At 36.0% G+C, this 18,394-nt stretch overlaps 1 protein-coding gene and 1 long non-coding RNA gene across 8 annotated transcripts in view; both read left to right on the top strand.

Moving 5' to 3' along the window:
• Nucleotides 1-18,394, top strand: part of LOC309614844 — a 424,525-nt gene that overhangs the window by 93,608 nt on the left and 312,523 nt on the right. The window lies entirely within an intron of this gene.
• Nucleotides 1-18,394, top strand: part of HNF4G (hepatocyte nuclear factor 4 gamma) — a 138,088-nt gene that overhangs the window by 48,949 nt on the left and 70,745 nt on the right. For 2 of the 7 annotated variants that reach the window (XM_082363520.1, XM_082363517.1), the window contains exon 2: nt 9,741-9,797. The exons of 2 other annotated variants lie outside the window; for them this stretch is intronic. The gene's annotated coding sequence lies outside the window, so the exon portion shown is untranslated. Of the gene's footprint in view, nt 1-1,433; nt 16,912-18,394 lie in introns of those variants that run through there. 3 more of the 7 variants (XM_082363516.1, XM_082363519.1, XM_082363515.1) reach the window with 2 other exon arrangements.

Below are 18,394 nucleotides of genomic sequence, written 5' to 3'. Positions count from 1 at the left end.
ATACATTGCATCTGAGAAAAAAATCTCTTTAAAAACACTGTGTACACAAAGAATTCCTGAAAATGACTGGTAACTAAGTGGTTTGAAAGAGTTAAAATAGTTCCCTATAGGGCTAGTTCATGAAGACAATACCTAGCCCTGTATTGAAAAAACGGACATGGTTTTCAAACTTAGTCTCTTTATGTGGGAAGATTGTGGTGACAGAAAATGCTTATTTCCTTTAATTCAGTTTACCACTTAATCTATAGATGCAAACAATGTTAAAGAATGCTTGAAAAAAATAAATTTGGAAGCCAACATTAACCTCCCAAACCAGCTGAAGTTGCTCAAAAGACAATAAGGGCAAAATTTCATTATATAGACTTCAAGTGGGTTTTTAAAAAACCCCATAGCCTTTCCAACTAAAATGATGAATGCTGTTCTGATTCTAATTGACAAGTGTTATATATAAAAGAGTTCTTGCCTTCATTCTTATCAAAACTATGGGGATTTCCAATGATAGGACAATATTATGTGGGTGGAAACTTCTCAGAAGAATAGAGAACTTATCAGTATTTACTTAGCTTCTATTACATTCAGAGCCATAAAAGCAACTACACTCATAAATTTATAGCCAGTCAAGGATATTGCCTCTTCCCCAAAGAGGCTAGATATTAAAGGAGTAGAGTGAATGAGCTCAAATCATGAAGTGGTTTCAATATTGGAGGACTTTTCCCCCTTCATATTTCAACTTGTAGACAGTATGTTATGAAGAATCACTGGCTAGCTAACTTTGGGTGTTCAGAAGCAAAAAACAATCTTATCCATTTTTTTCTTACGAGTTTTCTTTTTCTTCTACAATTAGTACTTAATAATAATACCTACACTTTAATGAACTCTAACTGTAGACTAATGGTCACCAAACTTGCTTGAATAAATGTTTTTTATAAATTCACCTTTTCAGATAAAGAAACCAGAGGTTCATAGAGGTTAGGAATCTAGCTCAAAATCGCATAGCAGAGACAGGGCTTAAGCCGAGATCTTTCTGATTCTGGAGCAGATTCTGTTTTAGCTTCCTAATTCTGCTGTAACAAATTACCACCAACTGAGTGGCTTGAAATAACACAGATTTATTATTTTACAGCTCTGAAGGTCAGAACTCCAAAAGAGGTCTCACTGGGCTAAATTCCAGGTGTCGGCAAGGCTGCATTCCTCTGCAGACTCTAGGGGAGAATGTGTTCTCTTACCTTTTTCTGCTTCTACAGTCTTCCTCCATTCCTTGGCTCATGGCCCCTTCTTCCATCTTCCATCTTCAAAGCCAACAACCCCATCGCTCTAACCTTTTTCTTTTTTTTTTTTAAATAAATGTATTTATTTACTTATCTATTTTTGGCTGCGTTGGGTCTTCGTTGCTACACGCGGGCTTTCTCTGGTTGTGGCTAGCGGGGGCTACTCTTCATTGCAGTACTCTGGCTTCTCATTGCTGTGGCTTTCTCTTGTTGCGGAGCACGGGCTCTAGGCGTGCAGGCTTCAGTAGTTGTGGCTCACGGGCTCTAGAGCACAGGCTCAGTAGTTGGGGCACACGGGCTTAGTTGCTCTGTGACATGTGGGATCTTCCTGGATCAGGGATTGAACCTGTGTCCCCTGCATTGGCAGGCAGATTCTTAACCACTACACCACGAGGGAAGTCTCTCTAACCTTTATTTCTGTCATCACATCTCCTTTTCTGACTCTCTTGTCTCCCTGTTCCATATTTCAAGAACTCTTGTAATTACACTGGGCCCATCCAGACTATCCAGGATAATCTCCTTATTTAAAGGTCCTTAATCACATCTGCAAAGTCACTTGCCATGTAAGGTAACATATTCATAGCTTCCAGAGATTAGGGCATCTTTGAAAGACCATTAATCTGCCTACCACAGAAGCTAAAGTAGATCTAGGTAAATATACTGCAGTTGTGTGTGTGTATTTTAAAATTAATATTTTGATATTGTAATTTAGTAGCCTGAAATTATAATCAGTAAGATTAATGATCACTAAAATGATGATAGTATATAATATGTATATATTATGTAATCTGTATATAGTATATAATAAATTATATAATGGAATGGTGTTGAATCCAGAAAAATTCCTGCTCCATCATTTACTACCTGTACAACCTGAGATAAATCTTTTAGTGCCATTTCTTTAGAATTGAAATGGTGGTAAATTAAAACAAAATTTATCCTTAGAACAAATGGAAACAAACAATTAGCTGGTAGATGGTCTACAAATAATATTCCGCTGCTCAGTATTCTCTTTTTTACTTTCTAGTATTCAGTGCCTGCTTTCTTTGTTTTTTACTATAATGTTAAATTTGGGTATTTGAATTAATTCATTAACCTGATGATGGCTTTTTCTCATTCCATTTCAGGTACTTAGTTTTTTAAGATGAAGTTTTCTTTATTGTTTGTTGTTATTATAAGTGTACAACTAGTAGTTTCATGGGAAATGGATCCTGGGTCAGTCTTTTATTGGGCTGATGAAAAAGTTTATTTGGGTTTTTCTGTAAGACCTTATGGAAAAACCCGAACGAACTTTTTGGCCAGCCCAATATAAAAGATTTTTAAAGATAAATCATGATGAAAAATCTCAAAGAGAAATTAAGAACACACTCACATTTACCACTGCAACAAAAAGAATAAAATACCCAGGAATAAACCTACCTAAGGAGACAAAAGACCTGTATGCAGAAAACTATAAGACACTGATGAAAGAAATTAAAGATGATACAAACAGATGGAAAGATATACCATGTTCTTGGATTGGAAGAATCAACATTGTGGAAATGACTATACTACCCAAAGCAATCTACAGATTCAAGGCAATCCCTATCAAACTACCAATGGCATTTTTCACAGAACTAGAACAAAAAAATTTCACAATATGTATGGAAACACAAAAGCCCCAAATATCCAAAGCAATCTTGAGAAAGAAAAATGGAGCTGGAGGAATCAGGCTCCCTGACTTCAGACTATACTACAAAGCTACAGTAATCATGACAGTATGGTACTGGCACAAAAACAGAAATATAGATCAATGGAACAGGATAGAAAGCACAGAGATAAACCCACGCACATATGGTCACCTTATCTTTGGTAAAGGAGGCAAGAATACACAATGGAGAAAAGACAGCCTCCCCAATAAGTGGTGCTGGGAAAACTGGACAGCTACATATAAAAGAATGAAATTAGAAAACTTCCTAACACCATACACAAAAATAAACTTAAAATGGATTAAAGACCTAAATGTAAGGCCAGACACTATAAAACTCTTAGAGGAAAACATAGGCAGAACACTCTATGACATAACTCACAGCAAGATCCTTGTTGACCCACCTCCTAGAGAAATGGAAATAAAAACAAAAATAAACAAATGGGACCTAATGAAACTTAAAAGCTTTTGCACAGCAAAGGAAACCATAAACAAGATGAAAAGACAACCCTCAGAATGGGAGAAAATATTTGCAAATGAAGCAACTGACAAAGGATTAATCTCCAAAATATACAAGCAGCTCATGCAGCTCAATATCAATAAAAACAAACAACTCAATCCCCAAATGGGCAGAAGACCTAAATAGACATTTCTCCAAAGAAGATATACAGATTGCCAACAAACACATGAAAGGATGCTCCACATCACTAATCATTAGAGAAATGCAAATCAAAACTACAATGAGGTATCACCTCACACTGGTCAGAATGGCCATCATCAAAAAATCTACACACAATAAATGCTGGAGAGGGTGTGGAGAAAAGGGAACTCTCTTGCACTGTTGGTGGGAATGTAAATTGATACAGCCACCATGGAGAACAGTATGGAGGTTCCTTAAAAAACTAAAAATAGAACTACCATAGGACCCAGCAATCCCACTACTGGGCATATACCCTGAGAAAACCATAACTCAAAAAGAGTCATGTATCACAATGTTCATTGCAGCTCTATTTACAATAACCAGGACATGGAAGCAACCTAAGTCCCCATCGACAGATGAATGGATAAAGAAGATGTGGCACATATATACAATGGAATATTACTCAGCCATAAAAAGAAATGAAATTGAGTTATTTGTCGAGGTGGATGGACCTAGAGTCTTTCATACAGAGTGAAGTAAGTCAGAAAGAGAAAAACAAATACCGAATGCTAACACATATATATGGAACCTAAAAAAAATGGTTCTGATGAACCTAGGGGCAGGAAAAGAATAAAGACGCAGACGTAGAGAGTGGACTTAAGGACATGGGGAGGGGGAAGGGTAAGCTGGGATGAAGTGAGAGAGTAGCACTGACATATACACACTACCAAATGTAAAATATATAGCTAGTGGGAAGTAGCTGCATAGCACAGGGAGATCAACTCAGTGCTTTGTGACCACCTTAGAGGGGTGGGATAGGGACAGTGGGTGGGAGACGCAAGAGGGAGGAGATATAGGGATATATGTATATGTATAGCTGATTCACTTTGTTATAAAGCAGAAACTAACACACCATTGTAAAGCAATTATACTCCAATAAAGGTGTTAAAAAAGATAAATCACAATCTCATGTTCTAGGAGAGTTATAGCAAAAATACCATCTCTGCCTTATCATTCCCTCACTTTCATCACGTTCTCAGGGGCAACTCCTACCTGTGGATTTTTAGTTGTTTTTCTTTGGACTGCTATTCTGCAATTCTTGATCACATGACTGTCAACTTTGAACTGATATAGTTGACTTCCAGTGTGAAACTTGAGGATCTGTCCCACTTAGCTTACCTCACCTTTCCCCATCCTTCCTTTCAATATTTGACATTTATAGTTTTAGTTTTGTTCTTCTATCGATTACTTTTTTTTTTAAAGGACTTGTGAACTCTTAGTCACTTTTTTTTTTTTAATTAATTAATTAATTTATTTATTTTTGGCTGTGTTGGGTCTTCGTTTCTGTGCGAGGGCTTTCTCTAGTTGCGGCGAGTGGGGGCCACTCTTCATCGCGGTGCGCGGGCCTCTCACCATCGCGGTCTCTCTTGTTGCGGAGCACAGGCTCCATACACGCAGGCTCAGTAGTTGTGGCTCACGAGCCCAGTTGCTCCGTGGCATGTGGGATCTTCCCAGACCAGGGCTCGAACCCGTGTCCCCTGCATTGGCAGGCAGATTCTCAACCACTGCACCACCAGGGAAGCCCCCTATTGATTACTTTTATAACTCAAAATAATGTAGTTAAAGTTTATTTCTTTTTTCCAACAAGTCTATACAGTTCACTTTCTAAGACAAGTTATTAATACTTCCACCCGTGTCCTCGAATTTTCCTTCCTCCTCAGGCTAACTTTTTTAGTCAGCTAAACTTTTACTTTTATATTGTCAAGCTTGTTTATATTTACATTCTTTCTATAACAGTCACTGTCTTCCTTTTTCTAATATGTTGACTCTAAATGTTGGAAACCTGTAAACAGTGTTGACACTCCACTAACATTATCTAATGCTGAATCACAACTAGTGTGCTGTGTTCTTGGATAGAGGCCCATCCCAGGAAACCTAGGGCATGCTTGGAAAAAAGTTCACCGTGTCCAAACGGACTCTCTCTTTTTTATTTATTTATTTATTTTTTAATTCAGTTGCTTGACGTCATTCCAAATTGCATTTGCTTTACGTGTGCACCTTGACTTTTTCATACAGGTTTGATTTTATCCTGAATTGTGTTTCGTTTTAGTTCCTGCTCTAAATTTGCTGTTATCTTATCCGTATTTTATTTTTCCCCTCAAAATCTCAGAGTTTTTTCCCCTGGAAACTTCCCTTGTGAATCTCTACATATTTTTTAAGTCTCACAATGCAGTATCCCAAAATTTCAGAAGGATATGAGTGTGGGCCTTTTTTCACTCCTTGCATTGGGATCCCCATGGGCCTGTTCAATTTTGAAACTCATTATCATTCTTTAGTTTGGGGATATTTTCTTGTTTTTTCTTTGATGATTTTTTCTTTCCCATTTCTTTGTTTCTTATTTTCTCATTCTCATTTCTATTCGTTGGACCTCCTAGATTAGTTTTCTTTGTCTCTTGTCTTTATTTCATCTTTTTATTCTCTTTCCACTTTTGCTCTTCACATAAGAAATATTTTTACTGCTTACTTTTCAGTCTTCAGGTGCATTTCATGTTTTTGTTATTATATGTTTAATCTCTAAGGTCTCTTTCTAGTTCTATAATTATTTCTATTTTTTAATTTATATTAATTTTTTGAAACTATAAGAAATACCATACATGCATAAAATCAGACATTGTCTTCAAGATTGTCTTGGCTACTCTTATTCTTTTCAATACCATATAGATATTTAGAATGACCTTGTTAATATTCACTAAAAATCATGCTTGGACTTTCATTGGAAATGCCATAACTTCATTGATTAATTTGCAAAGAGTTGAAAAACCTTTATTTATTTATTGAGTAAGGTAATCCATGAACATGATATATCCCTCTGTTGGTATTTTCTTCAACTTCGGGGTTTTCTGAATGGGGGTATTTCACATATATGTATCTTAACAAGTATATTATGATTTTATAGAAAACCACAATTTTAAGGGAAAAAAAATACCCCTCTGTGTACTTGGAGGTAAAGGAAAAGCTGTGTTAATCAAGTCTTGCTACAATACTGCATAACAACAACGACAAAATCATAAAATGCTCAGTGGCTTATTGATGTTTTATATATTTTTACACTCCTGAGGGTATAAAGTGGCCGATCTAGGCTAGGCTTCTTTGGGTTAAGGCTACATTACAGGCTTCTGATGAGGTTTCAGGCCTGAGGTCCAGGCTGAAGGAGCAGCAGAATGAGTGACATGCTCTTTTCTTGGCAGATCACAGGCGCAGGAGAGAGCAAGCCGAGCCACGCAAGCAGTTAGAGTTTCTGTTACATCATGTCCACTAACACTGTATTAGTCAAAGCAATTTCATGGCCAACCCCGACATGAGTGGGATAGGGAAGTGTATCCCACGCACAGTGGGAGGCAGTGTAAAATTACATAGCACAGGGTGTGGATGTATGATCCTAGTACAAGAAACTGAATAATTGGATAATAATCCAGTTGATATCGGGAGGAACGTATATGAATAGAAGTACAAATATTCTTGATGTACATGACCTTTGTTTGTTTGTTTGTTTTCCACAAGCTTTTTTTTTTTTAAGAGTTTCACTTATAAGATTAAAAACGTTACTCATTTACTTTTTAGTGATATATAATTAGTTACGCTACTGCAGTAGTGGTGAAAATCAGACGGGAAAGGGCCTCAGTCTCTCTCATGAGTATAAGATCCGTGTTTCAAACTGTCCAACCAGTATTCCTCAGAGACCTTGTCTTCAATATGCACCGTTATTTCACTAATTCTTTATTTACCCTAATCCTGCTGTTCCTTAATTTCCCATCACCAGATCTCTCTTTTATCCTCAAGTTTTTCTTCTTTCGCATCCCTGTAGCCAACTGGTGAACAGATCCTGTCACTTCCAACTCTGTCAGTGTACCTTTCACATCCCCTCACTCCATTTTTACTCCATTAGAAATTTTCATCTTTAACCAGGAGTTTTGCCTCACAGACGGGTGGGGACAGAAACATCTTACAGAGAAGAAATCTGAGAATGCCCCACGTTTAGAGGGAGGCCTCAGCTGCTAGGACCCTGGCTCTGCATTGACTGAGATCTCAATGTCTCTAAGATAGCATCTAAAGCCCTTTAGAATTTGGTCTCGATGTTTTCTCACCTGGGGAACCTCCGGCTTCCACCTCCTCTCCTCTGTCTGCCACTCAAACTATGTGAAATGCTGACTTCCAAACCTTTACTCTTCTAGATGATTCTCTCACGACCTTGGCCATCATCTCCTGTCTTCTCCACTCAGTAAACCCCGATTCGCCTTCCAGATCCAGTTCAGATGCCACCTTTGCCCTCAGGCATTGCCTGACTCACAGTTGGCAGTCTTCTGGGGTTCTCTCAGCAATCTACCTGAATATCCATTACAGAATTTCTTTCTTGGGTTCTTTACTTTTGATTATAAAAGTATAAAAAAAAACTTTATAAAAATGAAATGACATATATAGTGTTAAGAAACAGGATCAGTATATATGTCACCTTATTTTTTTTTTAGATCAATAGAAAAAATAAGGTAACATATATACTGATCCTGTTTTACACTGGTAAAAGATACAACGGGTTAAATCATTCTAGTCCTCTTTTTTTTTTTTTTTTTTTCTTTTAAAGTCATGTAACTTCTTTGTCTGATCTCCTTATGGTCCTTGTCACAACTGTATGGCTTTTAATCACTCATATTTTCAGGGAGTTACTGCACTGCTGGAACCTTAATAATGTTCTAGTTTGTTTGGATGATCTTCCTGATAAAGTCCTGACAGTCTATAATGGGAAGATAATCAAAATTAAAAATGCTCTAAGAGTTCAGGTAGTAGAGCATGCTATTATTTTTCACATGGTGCAAGGGTATTAAAATACTGACTTTCATGCTTTTGATAGAGTTTGTGATGAAATCCAAGAAAAGTTGAAAATTTGAATTATTCTACTGCCAGTAGGGACAGTACATCATGAACAGAAAGCAGGCATATGTAACCAATTCTTGTATCATAATCTGAAGAGTGCCAGATTGTCCCTCTTTTATATGAGTTTCTGAAGTATATCTAAGTAATTAATTCATTATATAGCTCTTTTATATTTGCAGTTACCACATGGAATTTTACAAATATATAAAATGTCATCTTTAGCACACACTGTTTGAATAGTTAATAATGATGACTTATCTTGATAAAGCATTTCAGATTTTTCCAGGTACTTTCCATTAAATTATCTGACTCACTAGCCCTCTTAAGTAAGCAGTGGAATTGTTGTAATTCTCCACCTGTCCCATCCTTTCTGCCTCCTTCCCTCTTCTTGTTTCCCTGTTTCTGTTTCTTTCTTGTAAAGGAGGCCATTTGGTATATGGAAAGAGCACAGAATATGAATTCAGGTATTTCATTCCATCTTTGCCCCCACTGAATTTGGTTTTGGACAGATCACTTTCATTTCTCTGAACCATGGTTTCCTAATTGGCAAAATAAGGATAATACTAAAGTATATTCCTCAAAGTTGTGAGGATTAAGTGAGGTGAAATCTAGGGAAATTTAAAAAAGAACAAAAAAACAAATGTAATGTCCATGTTAGCTTTCTTTAAGGGAAGCTTGGGATAATGGAAAGAACAGATTTTGGCCTCGCTGCTTCTTCAGTAGGTACTTGATCAAGTTATCTAACCTTTCTGAGCTTCATTTTCCTTCCTTTCTTGTGTGTAAAAGGGGCCTAATAAATTTCTATCTTGTGAAATTGTTGAATAGAAAAAATAAGGTAACATATATACTGATCCTAACACAGTTCCTGAAACATAGCAGTGTACACTCTATTAAAAGTATTTTCTCTTCTTTCCTCTCTTCCTCCTAAAATCCCTCTTTTCTTCCTCTTTTCTTCCTACCTTATTCTTCTTCCTCAACTTCCAGACAAGATGAGCACTTGATTGCAAGATCTTGAGATTTAATAAATTAACATTTTTTTTAGTATCAAGAATTTTTTAAATAAAATTGTAAGCTCTACTTGAGGCAGGAGATGGAGATCCTCTCTTTTGAGTGAAGACCCCTTATTGTCATGCTTTGGAACCTCCATTGAGTCCTGAAAACTTTGTGCAGTAGAATTTGAAAACTGCTGATGTAGCCCCATGCTCTCATTTTACAGATGAGAAAACCGTATTTGAGAGAAGCTGAGTAGTGACTGGCCTAAACGTGCAAACTGGTAAGTGATGAGCTAAGGATAGAACTCCGTTGTTTTTCGCCCTTACCCTATTGTTCCCCTTACTACGTGAAGGTACAGAATGAAAAATATGCATAATTAAAATTCCTCTCTTGAAGGATATCACAGTCTATTTATGGAGATGGAATTAAGGTATAAAAGATGAGGAAATGCAAAGTAGCATGATACAGTTATGAAATGGTTGGAATAGGTAAATACTTCAAGAAGAGAGGAGCTTGGTTGATCATTATCCTTTGAGGGTGGACACGGCAAACTCCGTGAAGGCAGGGACTTGTTTGCTCATTGTCATTTTGTTCCCAATGCATACAGAAATGACTGCCTTCCAAAAGGGGATTATTACTTGTTTTTTTTGAATGGAATGAATGAATGAATGGCTTAATGAAGTATATAATTGAATCAAATCTAGAAAAAGAGCAAGGATTTAGATAATCTAGATCAGGGGTGTTTAAACAGCGGGTTGTGCTTCATTACTGGCTGATGAAATAGGTTTTCTGGATCATGATTTACCTATAAAAAGTTACAGAGTGTCATTATGTCATGAAAATTGTGTAGATTTATGTGATACTGACATAAAATACATATGTATAATTTTGTGTATACTTGGTCACAATTTAAAATATATGTCTCACTGGAGGTCATGGTTAAAGATGTTTGAAAGATACTGTTTTACACAAAGAGAATATTAAAGTTTGAGGCAGACATGTGAATGCTTTATAGAAGAATAGTGACTTTAATGGTTTTGCTCGATCAGAAGTGTTAAGAATAGTTAACCAAGGTAAAGTTTATTCAGGGGAAGAAGAATCCATTCTTCTATTGAAGAATCATTAAGAATCCTCTGGGGAAAAAAGAAAAAAAAAAGAATTCTCTGCCCTTCATTGTCTCTACCCTCCACATTAAGAGGGTTTAACCAAACTACACATTAGAAAGATTAGAAAGATTAATCTGTCAGAAATGGGTAAATTGAATTGCAACTGGGGAGACCAGATCAAGGACTGTGTAAAAAGAGTCAGCACAGGGTAAGGAAGTTGTGGCCTTGACTGGTGACAACCCGTAGAGAAAAAGTTTCTTGGCAAAACTGGGGTGGAAAGAAGTTAAAAAAAAGTGAGTGGGTGATGACTAAATGGAGCTTAAATAGTAAACAATTTCTTAAAACTGCTGTCTAAGGAAAAGAAATAATTAAGGAAAAAAAAAGTAGGATAATAGAGTTATAAAGTTTTTGTTAAAATAGAGATGAGATAAAATTCTTTGTGGTCAACTAGGGCAAGTCAACAGAGAAGGCTTCTAGACATAGATTAGAAATGACTCTAAAGAAGACATCAAAATTCTACTTAAAAAGATTACCTGGGAAGGAAGATAATTCCTTTCTTCTGAAATCTAGTGATTAAGACCAGAGGGGATGGGAGCAATTACTGCTTGTGGATAAGAGAAACTTAAAGAAAGACAGAGTTAATGAACGTTGCTTTCTATAAGTTGAAGATTAACCAGGGAAAACAGTTTAAATCAAGATGTGACATTAGTCTACAAATTTTGTGTTACTAACAAGAGACATTTTTAAGTTGTAAAAACATTTACTTTTCTATGTAATAAACATACCCTTGATTCACCCTAAACTTGTCTAAAACACTACTGTAACTTGAAAAATTATAATTATATATACCATATTTTGTGTAAGTTAGGAGGTTAGAAAGAAGATTATCATAAGAGAATCTTGAATTTTATGTCCTGAAAACCTACTTAAAATGAACTTGGTAATGATGAAACAAGTTCAGATGCTAGAAATATAATTAAAAAGCATCAAAGTATGTTCACTTAAGACAAGCTTTTCTTTTTTGTTTGGGTTTATCTGCCATTCAGAGGAAATCCAGAGGTCAAGAATTATACATTATTATAATTTAAATAAAAATCCATTGCTTAAATTATTTATTTTTAAAATAAAACTAAAGAACAGCCCTTTGTTGTTTATTAAAGGAAAGCTATGGTGGCTTTATTGATGTCCCATGAACATGTGTATGTGAGTTTACACAATTAAGAGAAATAGAGAACATGAGCATAAGTATGTTTGTGTGTGTATTTGTGAGTGTGTATGTGTAATGAAACTTGTCTCTAGGCATGGTCAGGTACAAAGGTCCATCATTTAAGTCTCAGAACTAAATAAACATGTGAGATTATGATTATTTTATTGGGCTTTCTTATTTTATGAGCCTCTAATGGCTCATGGATCAGTTATATTGACGAGCACTGGAAACCTTCAGCTTCAATGAGGTTTTTTATTTATTCATTTATTGTTTTTATTGTAAAGTGCCAAGAAGATAATGCCCAGTTCCCAGTCTTAGTTTTCACTTACAATAAACTGGAGAAATACAATTTTTATTATTGAAAAGAAACTAAAATATGTGGTAAGTGTATATAACTGGCAATTTGTATGTGACTTTCTAATTTACTTTCAGTTTCTAATGCAAATTTTTCAACTTCTGAGTTTGAGTATATATCTCACTGTCAACTTCAATATTGGGCTTATGTTTTTTTTTTACACTTTTTAGGCTGAACTCACTGGCAAAATTAACCCAGTTATGTGTTTTAGCATTTGTGAGAAGATAACACATTGAAGCATAATTTTTTAAATTTGTCTTTGCTTTTTTTTTGCATATACTGTAATTTATTCGTGTCATATTTTATCAAGAATTCAGATAGTAAGAATTCCTTTCTGTGTAACTTTCTGTGGGAACTTGTAGGCAGTTTGCTCCCGAAGAAAGAGAGCACGATTGGGGCTACACACCCCAGTTTAGTCTTCCCAAATTTGCCTACCAGGTAAGTCCCTTCACCTCTTCTAGGGTCAGGTGAATAAATGGGTGGCCTGGGATCAGGAGACAGCTTCAGTTCCACAGAAACATCAAGGGTGAGGAGTAAATATTAATATTAATTTAATTAATACCCACCAAAGTATGAATATTTCTAATATTCATGAGTAGATTTAGTTTGAAAACTAAGCATAAAAGTTTTAATTAATGTAGTGGTTGTTAATTTGGCTTACTTATCTATTTCAAAATAAAATTTAAGACTTCGTATTTAGCTATAAAATTAAAAAGCTCCCCCTCAATCTACTTGCTTTATCAACACCCTTGTCAGTTTTACTGATAGCACCTTTACTAGAGTTTGTAGGGTAAAATAGAACTGTTTGCCAGTTTAGCTTCAAGAATCTTAAACGTTTTGTTTTTTTAGATTATCCTGAAATAGAAAAGGAAACCACTTGACTTGGTAGGTGCCTGTGTTCCCTGAGGTCAGAGCCAACCATTACATTTTGAAAGGATTCTTAGGTTAATCTTTTGAACCATAGACTTTTAGTGCTAAAATGTTTGTTAAAATCACACTCTGGAGAAGAGAAATACTATTGTATATTGCATTATGTATATTTAGAATCAAATCCTTCACTTCTCTATATATACAGAAGCTGAAGAACAGTTAATTTCCAGGTGACCAAATTTGGAAACATACGTACAGGGAGCAGAAAGGCAATGGATATTCCAAGGTAGAGAGAAACACCTATTTTCTGAGTATATAAGTATTCAAAGTAGGGTCAATATCCAAGTTAAATGAAACCAAATTGAGGGTTCATTATTCTGTTAGACCTTGCATTTTGATTTGTATTAACACTTGCACCACTATAAAAATTATTAAAACAATTTCTTATGATTCATGAGTTCACATAAATATATATTGAAATTCAAATGATTCTAAGGACAAAGGATGAAAACCTTTTAAGGAACTCATGGATATGAGAGCTCTAAGATAACTTCCCCAGGAATTCTAAAGGTTTAAAACTTGTTGTTATATGGATTCCAAAATCCAGGTCTTATACAGTAGAGATTTTAACATACGTTTCTTTCAGTGAAGACAGTGAAATTCATAGCTAAACAAGAGCTAGATGTTGAGTCTGGGAACACAGGAGCTATGAATTCACTCTAAAAATTAAAGAAAGTGGCTTATTAGACTCTAGAATCTCCAAATGTGGTGTGGTGACCTGAGAATCCATTTTAGTACCAGATAAATTTCGGTTAGAATCTTGGTATTGTGAGTAGTATGTGTCTTTGCTCAAGTTACTGTGCCCTTTTGAGTCCCAGTTTTCTCATTTATAAAACTGGGGGCAGTAACTCATCACTGTATAAAATCTGGTTAGGATTAAATGAGAAAAAGGCCTTGCAAAATGCACAGCACAGAATTGTCCCTCAGTATCTGTTAAGCATAATATTCTCCTTTCAAATGCAACTCTCTGAATTGTCTCTCTCCAAGCTACCACCCCTATTAAGAGATAACTCCACCTCTCAGACTGTATCTCCCAGCTTTGCTCATGAATGAAGGCAAATGATTGTTTTACCTAAAGAAATGGAATGAACAGTCAGCAGATTCATGCACCTAAAAAAAGAGCTGCATTTGGTGAAGTCAAACCTTTTCTGTCTTGTATATTTCGCTGATAATGCGATTTTCAAATGCAAACTGTGTGGAATCAAGTGCTCTGTCTTCAGGAGAGGATAGTGTTTTCGTAGTCTCCTCTGTGGAGACTGGCCAGCAGTCTCTGATACTTTCTCTTCTTCCAGATACGCAATTTCAATAACCTAAAGACTGTATTTCAAAAGGTATCAGAAATTCAGCAGTTTTTCCCCCCTCCAAGAAAGGAAGGAGTGGGAAGAAAAACAACATTGTATGATGGTTTACGCATTTCTTAAAGATTTTTTTAAAGTCTGCATTCTTTTTAGTTTTATAATCCATATGGAATGTCTGGATTTTTCTTCCTCCTTTGAAAAAAGAACATATATGAATTTTTCGTTTGTTTATAGTTTCAGTCTAATGGTAGTAACTCACATTGTTTTAAAAATGTCAGCCACCACACTAAAAAGTTCACATGTGTTAACATATTTACTCCTCAGTTATATTTAGATATTATTCCATTTTTATATACAGGGAAATTGAGGCAAAAAGAATTTGGGTATATTTCCCTGAGGTCACACAAGTAGTGGAACCAGAATTTGAACTTGAGGATACTGTTTCGAGCTGTATCCTTATTCACGGCACAGTAAATAATAAGAGGTAATGTCAGTCTAAAAAATAATGCCAGCCTATATCATTAATGAGGTTCTGTCACTTGTTTTTAATGATTTTTGGTGGGTGTATGTGTTGTGTAAAGAAACAGCTTTGCTGTGTATGAGTACTTTTTTGCTGAATGAACATTTTGTTTCAGAAACTGGGTAACAAAAGAAAATATGACAAATATTCTATATTTGTTTAACTATCATGTATGTGGATGTGAAGGAACATTTTATAATAAGCTGGAAAACATTGAAATAATATTCTTTTCAATTCCTAATGTTCTTTTTAGTTTTTTTCTTTTTTTGGTGCTTAGGTAAGAGTTTTGTTTTTGGAAAACTACTGTGCAATTTGAAAACAGTGTAATTTCTAGTGAATGCATACTTCACTGCCTCACAAGTAATAATTGGCTTATCTATGTAATATATAAGGCAATTTTTACTTTATTAATCTAAATAATAAAAATAATTTTTGAGAATTAATGACAACACAGTGCTTTACTCGGTCGATTGGAACGTATCAAATATGTACAGTGAAATTAAATTCAACTTTGGGGAAAATCATCTCCTCTTCTTTGAGCAGGACACAACATTTTGATTGTTCAGATGTGCAGCCATGATGGATCCCCATAGACTGAGTGTTGAAAGTCTCAAAGAGAGCACACCTGGAATCTCAGGCCAAATGCTGCAGCATGATTGCGCTTTGATAAGCTAGTATATAGGTCTTCTATCTGATTTTCAGTTTTACATTAAAAAATCATTTTCATCAGTGAAATCAAGAGTGAATTATAAAGATACCATTTAAAATAAACCAAAATTCAGGTAGAGGTAAAAATCACCCATCATTATTAATTTCTTCATATTGAAGTGTGATATCTGAATAATATGTTATGTTATTGTTCCTGAACCCTGCCGGAAAATATAGCTGAGGTAATTCACAGTGTTATACATATTACTGCAAAGTAAGTAAAGGACTCTTGCTCTCAAAGCCTAATAATGACCTTGAGCGCGTAACTTCATTTCTCTGAGTCTCTTTTCTCAGGGGGATGGACTTAGGTCGCTGGTTTTCAGACAGCGCTCCGCCGTGTGCTACAGATCAGGAGCGCTTTAGTCTCCTAAGCCATTCTGACTTTGTATTTTACCTATTGGTTACATGCTTGCAATCTGCTTAGAAAATACTTCCAGAAAGTAAAGATGTGAAAAGCCCCTGGACTAGATGCCTCTGGAATTCCTCCCACCTTTAACATTATATGATCCATTTCTTTCCTAATTCCTATGCTGGAATCAAACACGCAAATGACCACTGCCTTGCGTTCCAGACTTTTCCAGATGGGATGCCCATCTGCCCCTTTGCAACAGTCGCAGATCCTCTTGTTTTTCAAGGTCCAACTCTATCTCTGTGATAGCCAGGAAACGCTCTCCTTCCTTGGAATTTCAATAACAGCATGTTAGCATCGTTTCTGAGGTACATACCTGTTCTCCGTGCTATCATGGTGTTCATATATTGGAAGAGTTGCCACCTCTAATTCCTGTAGGGGCTAGCTGGGGTAGGCGGATGGAGAGAAGATAATGGTGGGATGACAGGGTACTCCCTGGAGAGCACATGGGCCATTAGGAGGGCATAACCTTAATGGGATTCCTGGATACCGTCCACAGGGAAATTTAAGATCAATATTATCAGATTATATTTCAATAAAAATTGTACATCTGAATTTTTCATGGAAATTTTAACTTTGGAAAACATTCAAAAATAAAGCCCAGAAAGTGCCAGAACAACAAAAAGTATGTGATGGCCACTTGTATACGCCTCTGGACCATACATGCGCACATGTTTTCACCCCCTAACACGAACACAATCTATTTACTTGCATGTTTGTTCAACAGAATTTAGTGAATCTTATTGGAAATGTTCAGACAGCCTTTTTATATAGGCTTGACTGAAATCCTGATATTGATAGAAACTAGTGCCAACTTGACTGTCAAGAGCAATGTGACAATGCTCTCAAGATGATCAAATTGTAAGTGGATATCTTCAAAGGTAAAACCTTCCATTCTTTACCTCAGTATCCCCTGCTTGATGTTCTGCAGCATAGAATAAATGCCTTCCAGAAGAAGGAGATTAAGGAAAGTTTAACAGTTGTACTATAGTTACTGAAGAGGCAGACAGATTAACCAGTTGCCTAGAAGAAATCAGAAGTCTCACCTGGAAAGTTGGGAGGGTTTTAAAGCAACCTTCTTGTGTTAAACTTGAGAGATAATTTGTATTAGAGCAGTTTTCCTTTTCAGCTGCTTTTTCTGAGCTCCTTTAGTGCTCACTAAATACACTAGAATACTGATAAGTTTATATATTTTTTTTTTTTTTGATTCTGAACTCCCTGTCTTTTAACAAGGAAGTTTATTTTTATTTTTTTTTTAATTAATAGATTTTAATTTTTTTTAAAGTATTTATTTATTTATTTATTTATTTATTTATGGCTGTGTTGGGTCTTCGTTTCTGTGCGAGGGCTTTCTCCAGCTGTGGCAAGCGGGGACCACTCCTCATCGCGGTGCGCAGGCCTCTCACTATCGCGGCCTCTCCTTGCGGAGCACAGGCTCCAGACGCGCAGGCTCAGTAGTTGTGGCTCACGGGCCCAGTTGCTCCGCGGCATGTGGGATCTTACCAAACCAGGGCTCGAACCCGTGTCCCCTGCATTGGCAGGCAGACTCCCAACCACTGCGCCACCAGGGAAGCCCAGTTTATATTCTTTTAAATCTTGCTCTGCTGGTGATCATACTTCCTTATTCCCATCAAAAACGTTTGACTGTTAAACCATATGAACAATTTGAAACACTCATATTTTAATTCTCTATGTAACAGTGATAGTGTTTATAACAGATTTATACCATCATTTTATTATTGTTTCCTGTTTGAAGTTATTCCCAATTAATTTTTCATATTCCAGTTAAAATTGTAATCTAATCACTTATTCTGTTTATGACTAAATAGCAGAGTGTTCAGTAGTGACTGGATATTCAGGAGGGAAGATAAAACACTTCTGACTCAATGACATGAGAACCAAACATGCACAAGCTTAGTTATAAAGTTTGAGATGATGTGTTGATAAAACTGTAACTTTTCAATTATGAGGAAATCATTGTTTATCATGTTACATTTTACTTAAGTATAAAATTGATTCTATTTCTAAAAATAGTGTGTTGATTGATTAAAATATTTATTCATCTATTTCAGTTAGATCCAATAAAAATTTCCCTAATCTTAATAAGTAACTCAAGAGAAGTTCATTTTCTCTTCCCAACACAAATGTAATTCTTGAAGTGGTTTTGGTGGCTCAGAGCTCAGACTTTTAACAGTCCTGTTAACAAAATAAGCAGAGGTGTTCTCTTGTTAAAACTATCCACCTGTTTTGCCCACGGAAGTTCTGGCTGGTGCGTGGCCCCTCCCTGCTCAGACTCCTTCAGTTCTGCCATTTCCTTCCTCAGCTTTTGTTATACTGCCCCCTG

This window comes from Balaenoptera borealis (genome assembly GCF_965194805.1).
Source record: "Balaenoptera borealis genome assembly, chromosome: 17".
Taxonomy (NCBI): Eukaryota; Metazoa; Chordata; class Mammalia; order Artiodactyla; family Balaenopteridae; genus Balaenoptera; species Balaenoptera borealis.
The sequence above is the reverse complement of the archived record's forward strand: the minus strand, read 5'-3'. Positions and strand labels throughout refer to the sequence as shown.